The following is a 7,074-nucleotide window of genomic DNA, read 5'->3' as shown; positions in this document are numbered from 1 at the left end:
CCTGGGCCTGAATAGGGCTTGGGCTCAAGATTTTGGCCTTGAGGGCGTAGGGCCAAATATTCTGGCCTTGACTAGGGCCAAGGGCAGGCTTGGGATTACTCTTTAGCGCGTCGGCCTTGTCTCGACCCATCCCTGATTTTTTGCTCTGACCTTGACCCTGATTTTGACCTTAATTTTATCCCTGATGCTTGATCTGAATGAATTACGAACATGGACAAGGATATAGTCAATCAGGGCTAGGGTCAAGGCTAGGGACAAAGCCAATCAAGGCCAGGGATATGGCCAATCAAGGCTAGGGATATGGCCAATCAAGGTTAGGGCCAAGGCTAGGGACAAAGCCAATCAAGGCTAGGGATAGAGCCAATCTAGGCTAAGGACAAGGCCAATCAGGACGGGAATGTGCTTGGCTTGGCCTTATAGGGCTTAAGGCCAAAGACAATAATCCTTGATCCTGAATTAAGATTAAGGTGGGAATAAATTTATATTATAATATATAAGATTGGGCTTGAAATTGCAAAAATCTGGCCCAGCCCGACCCAATTGCAACCCTACTAAATCTCTTTTCAGCCAAAGAAAAATAATTTTTTGAAATTTAGTTGACATGAATACGCATGTAACTTGGAATACAATGCCCTAAAAGCTTCTTCTAGAATATATAAGGCTTTCTCTAATTTATGTCCAAGCTGCAAATCTCTACTCCGCTGAAATTCATTTGCCAGGTCAACGTACACTTTCTTATCTAAATTATTATACAAAATAAATATTTGAACTTAACAATTGACTTCGTTGATAAAGACTAATACCTCATAAGTAAGAGGTCAAAAATTAAATTTCTTTCTGTATGAATTATCTTTCGAATATTAGTCAAATTGCGCATAAACTGGTATTTCATTTCATGTGGACGAATTGTATATTAAAGACTCTCATACAAACAGAGTCCGAAAGGACAAATTTTCTACACTGTTCTATTTCAACAGTGTAGAAAATATGGGTTTTCTCCCTTAGTCCTCTAGATACTCACTTCTCTTAGCTAGAGATATTGAAATTGGGGTTTGTGATCCATTGGTTGCTCCAAGACTTTTTTTGTTTAAAGAAAGCACAAGACTTGCAAAAACGTGCATGATCCCTTGAACTGAGTTGCTACATCATGAAAAGGACAACTTCTCTAGAACGTATTCTGCCATTGGTGTTTGTGCTAATTATTTCCTCCACCAGTAATGTTATAATTTGTTTTTTTTTTCCTTAAAGACAATTACTATTGCCCCAGTATTATAGTTTAATTACTAATTAAATTTTATTCTTTTTGTAAAATTAAAATCTTTTTCCTCATTCATAACGGTGGCTGTTAAGATTAGATGCAAAATTATTATTTCGTACTTTGCTAAAATTATTGTTGTCCTTTTGTAGTATTACTTGAATGTTACCTTATCCCATCTACTTGTTGAAATTACATACCCAACCTTAGACTTAGCCTCAATGCTTCCTTATCGTTAAGTTCGTTAGTTAATTGATGATGTGATATTTTTATATTTTTTAAAAATAAAAAATAACCCTTAGGTTTATTATCACCTCTTAATCTTTACGTCTTCTCATTAATATGCGACACTTTGAAATCCAAAATAACTAGAATATAAGGGCAAAATTAATATTCCATATAAATTTTTAAAATGAACTAATATCATCTTTTGAATTTTTAATTTTGACAAAAAACAAAGTAAACGTTAATACACCCCTAACCTTGTAAAAACTTTAACAGTTTTTTAGGACCATTAGAAATGAGGAAGACAATAGTAATTACATAAATGCATGTTTCGATTAGTACTAAGCGATGGATACAATGGAGCATTACGGTTATTTTTGGGATTTTTATAAAATGCAAAGAAATCACTAATTTCAGGTAGAGTATAAGACTAGATTCAATAACTCTAGAAGTACAATAATAAAATAGTAATTAGGCAATTATTATTATTATTTTTTTCTCTTTCCAAAATACCATATGCGCCAACGCGAGTGAGATGTAATGAAACTAGATTAATTAAGTATAATTTTCTATTGCATTTCGGGTCCACTAAACAATATGATTTTCAACAACCGAATTATTGAATGTTGCATTTCCAATTCACCCAACAATTTGATTCTCAGCAACTGAATTATTGCAATGGAGTGGACAATACAGTATGGAAGTAGAATCTATTGACAGACATGACCCATACCTGCATGTTTATCTCTAGCTGTCTTTAATTTAAATTATTTTTATATAATTTGTTTTTTCATTTGAATTATTAGTATTTGATCTGCATCTTTTATTTGATCACTTTCCTGATTGGATTTGATTGGTTTTTTTTATTAAGAAATCTTTCCATATGTTGTATTTCTATATTTTGTACCTTTCTTTTGTTATTCATTGTTTTCCTAACAGCATGAGATGTGTGCTTTGTATTCATTTGAGAATTTTCTTACATGAAATTCATTCAACTATTTTTCCAACTGAGGTTTCATCTTCATATGGTATTAGTCTAACAAATGATTTTGAAACTTCGTCATCACTTATTCATCGTCTTCTTTCATAACTACTACAACTACAATTGCCCCTGTTGTTGTGCCATCATTCTCCATAGATCAGGTTCATAAACTTCTCTCTTTGTTGGAATCTGATAATTTTCCTCCCTTGGCAAATGATACACATAAAGCATTTTCCTTATGGGTTACTGATTCTGGTGCTAGTGTCTATATAGTTTATGATCCGTATTTATTTCATCCTGGAAGCCTTATTTTCCACACCCAATCTATTCGTCTTTCAAATAGTGGTTTTGCTCTTGTTACCCATATTGGGAATTGTAGCCCCACACTCACTTTACCTCTCAAGAATCTATTACATATTCCTTCTTTTGGGTTTAATTTATTATCTGTCACACAACTTACCCAACTCGGATGTGAGTAGAATTTGGGTTCTTTGGGATGAGTCTAAGGTGAATGTACATTGTGTAACTAAGGACGCCTAGTGGATTCATCTTCTTGTCTCAATGGTGGAGTCTTCGCAACATTTTCATGTTACTATGTGCTATGGTGATAATGATGCAACCGAAAGGATGAGGCTGTATTTGGCGATTCGTACCATCTTTGATTGCATGCACGGCCGTTGGATCTTATTAGGTGACTTTAATGCTCATTGTAGTCCAGAAGAGAGGGTGGGGGGAGCGGAAGATAATGTTGGAAGCGTGTTTCCTTTGGCCTCTTGTATGGCGGATGCTGGGTTGGAGGACCTTTCTTGGTCAGGTTGTAGATTTACATGGGGTAATAATTCTCTTAGTGACGCACACATTGTTAAGAAATTGGATAGGGTGCTCACTAACAATTGGTGGTTGGATTTTTACCCTTCAACACATGCCCATTTTCTCAACTCTGTGTGTCACATCCACCTAGCCGGTACCCTACCTGGCATACCTGAGTGTGTGATCCACAACCCCGAAGACCAAGTATCGAGGTAATCAGCCTCCCAGATAGGACAATAGCATAATCATCAACAATAATAATCAATGTGCAAAAGATAAACAAAAAATCCAAATAAGGAAAGAGTAAATCATATGTAGTCAGAGTACGAAAGATAATCAAAATGTCAAATCAATAAAGTAAAGTGAGGCGGAATCCCACTCTACAACCAGGGGAAAAGTAGTACTAAAAGAAAAGGAAAAAGGAATGAAAACTAATCCCAATAGCAGGTACAATAAGTAACTAAATTGTTCTCAATCTTATAGACAACATCTCTATAAGTATAAATCTAAAAAATGGCGTAAGGGCGCTTCCACTCGATGGTCGGACTAAGCATCGTACGCAACATAACCACCCGCATAATCTTCAGTGTAATTGTCGTAACCGCAATCACCTTCTTGGAGATATGCCTCTTCTCCTTGCGCTTCTTCATACGAGCAGTCATGATACTCAGAACTTGTAGAGTAGTCTAACAAAACATTGCACAAAAGGAATGAGTTTCAAAGAAACTTAGTAAGACAATTAGTCCATAACAACATAAATGGCAGGATTTCAAAGCAAAGTAAAATGCTATATGATATGAAACACATGATGCAATATGATTCTAACTCTATGTATGTTGGTCTCTATTGGCAGACATGCTTTAAGTCATAGCACCGTACTTCTTTAGGAAGGTCTAATCACACAACGCCTTTTGGTAGTGGGTCCGGCATCCCTTGGGACATTCCATGGCTGGGGGTATAGGTCACCACTCTCTCACATCACCATTGGTCTAAGTACCGGCGCATGTCAGGGTCAAAGCCTAGCCAAATGCAAGTCTCCTACTCAGTTACATCAAGTCAGATCCAGATACGTCCATTCCTCGCCCCTGACGATCCTTTCCGGTATCCTTCACACTAGAGTCCTCATAGTCCCTGACTACGGACTCATCAACCCTATAGGTCATCCACATATGGTAAACGGGAAGCTCTCACGTCCCCTCACGGGTTGGTTACCGGTCTTGAGCGCCCGTGAGCCCAAGTCTAACCATATGCAACCCTACCGATAAATGGTCCCCACAATGTGATTCCTGTCCTCTCACGGATTGGTTACCGGTCTTGAGCGCCAATGAATCCCCATTGCTACCACGGGTCGTTCGGTCTCAATACCCCTCCGATTAGGGTCTAACATAATGAGACATCCTAGCCACACACCACTAGACTGTCCTAAATATGTCATCCAACAGTTTAGGAAGGTGTCCAAAGGGCATCTTCGGAAACATCCCATAATATTCCCGTAGTAGTCCTAGGACAGAAGTGTTAAAAGGACACCTCTCCTTTCCAAACCATACTTAATCATACACAAACATGAATCCATAACATCACATATATAGTAACTTCATATATGGAAAGAAATCAATAACAACATATATCTTGCGTATAATTATAAGTAAATCATGCATGAATCATAAACAAGTAATGCTACTGAAATCAAGATAGTACAACAGTAGTATAACATTGTAAGAATCTAATTAAAGAAATAAACTAACAAGATTCAAATATAGAAACTAAGATATGCAATCTATGTAGTTAAGGAAGTAACCATCCTTACCTTTTATAACTCACAAAAGAATCTTAAGGAATCAAGTAAGATCTTGACAAAACTTGAGAAGAAGGTCCTAAACAAGTGTATACAACATATTAGGAAAGATACCTAGAAGGAAAGATATCAAAACATCCAAAACAGACCAAATATGGAGTTGCTGTACTCATTGGTCGATTGACTTGGTCTACTGCCTCAGTCGACCAATGAGTCAACCAACCGAGACAGTGGCCTTCAAAAATCAGAATTTTAAGAATAAAGAACAAAATTTGGTGGTTCAAAAGGGTACTAAACAAGGGGTAAACTACAATGGCAGCATCCTAGTAAATAGAGGACTTCAAAACACTAATTGAATCAAGTTTCAAGTTACAAATTAGGAAACAAAAGTTACCATAATTAGATCAATCATGGTTCTTGAAGAAAGAACATGGTATGATCAAGGAGAAAGAACTAGAGATTGATAGGTTATAGATCTTGTAAAGAAAACACAGCGATTGACTACTAATATGATCAATAAAATAGATCTAAGAAGATCAGAATTTGAATCAAAAGATGAACGAAGACAAGATCATGATTCCTTCAAAAGCTTGCAATGATCATGATTAAGATCATTGTATTAGCCATTAATCCTTAGGAAATCATGAGAGATAAGTAAAGAGATGTTTGCAACAGAGAATGCCATCTTCTCTCGTCTCAACCCAAAAAGGAAGAAAATCAAAGATGGAGAAAGTGTAGACATCCTTTTGATGCAAGAGGAGAGATTACTGATTCTTGGGGATCACAAGGATGCAGGAGATGTCTTGCGGTCTGTCGTTAAGAGTTTGGAGGCGCATCGGTGACTGGATTGACTTAAATAGAGCAGAGACCTAATTAGAAAACGGCCCATTGGTCATTGATTGGTCAATGGTCCAATCAACCAATGAGTCACATCACAACAAGACCAAACGGATGGCTTAGATCAAATCCAAACATCAAGGGGTTTTGCACACACACCAAGTGACTTCCCTAGTAGGTAGAAATGCCTTCGAACCATGACAGAGAGCACTCCAAGTCCATCAACTAATCCGATCTTCATCAGGATGCAGTTTCCATAAATGGAACACCGACATCAACACTCATGGATTCAAAGCCAGTCACCAAATCTTCCATTGGGATGGCCCATAGTTGACTTCTTGCTTTACTTCGGGTTGTCGGACCTACAAACAACAGGGTTTCCGAGTCAAGGTTAGGGCTGGGTTTCACACTGGGAGTTTTTGATCATAGTTCAATAGTGGTGCATCTTGGAAGTCAGGGTGGTTCAAACGGTTGCTAGTTCTTTTTTCATAACCATTGGACATAGCACCCATATTTTATGCCTTTGGTTTGGAATATTTGGAGCACGCCCATCATGGGCAATCCCATGTTTGTTCTTACTTCTAAGTTGAAATTGTTGAAGATTGAATTAAAAAAATGGAGTAGACGTAAATTCCATGGACTGGATGCTAGAATCGCACCTTCAAGGTGAGTTGGATCGGTTGCAGTTTGATTTGGATCAGGGGCAATTTAATGATCATCTTATCTTTAGGGAAAGAAGTGTTTTTCATGAACTTCATTCCTTGATGCATGCTTGCAAATTAGAGTTGAAACAAAGAGCCAAGATGCGGTGGATTGCTCATGGTGATGCCAACACAAACTTTTTTCATAATTCTATAAAAGGTAGGCGGAATGGCAATTGCATAGGGACGACTCAAGATAGGAATGGCAATTGGATCACAAACAAGGAGGAGATTCGTGGTGAAGCTGCCAATTACTATGAGAATCTTTTCGCTGGATTCCCTCAGATTTTGTGTGGTGATTTGGTTCTTCCCATAAATAGGGGGTTGGTTATCTTTGGTAGAAAGAAAATATATGGTTCGAACCTTTTCAATCGAGGAAATTAAAGCTGTAGTTTTTAATGCCAAGGATGATAGTTCACCGGGTGCTGATGGTTTTGGTGCACACTTTTATAAGAAATGTTGGGATATT

This window comes from Hakea prostrata, chromosome 4 (assembly GCF_041222555.1).
Source record: "Hakea prostrata isolate BN-2017 chromosome 4, UWA_Hpros_2, whole genome shotgun sequence".
In the NCBI taxonomy this organism is placed as follows: Eukaryota; Viridiplantae; Streptophyta; class Magnoliopsida; order Proteales; family Proteaceae; genus Hakea; species Hakea prostrata.
The sequence above is the reverse complement of the archived record's forward strand: the minus strand, read 5'-3'. Positions refer to the sequence as shown.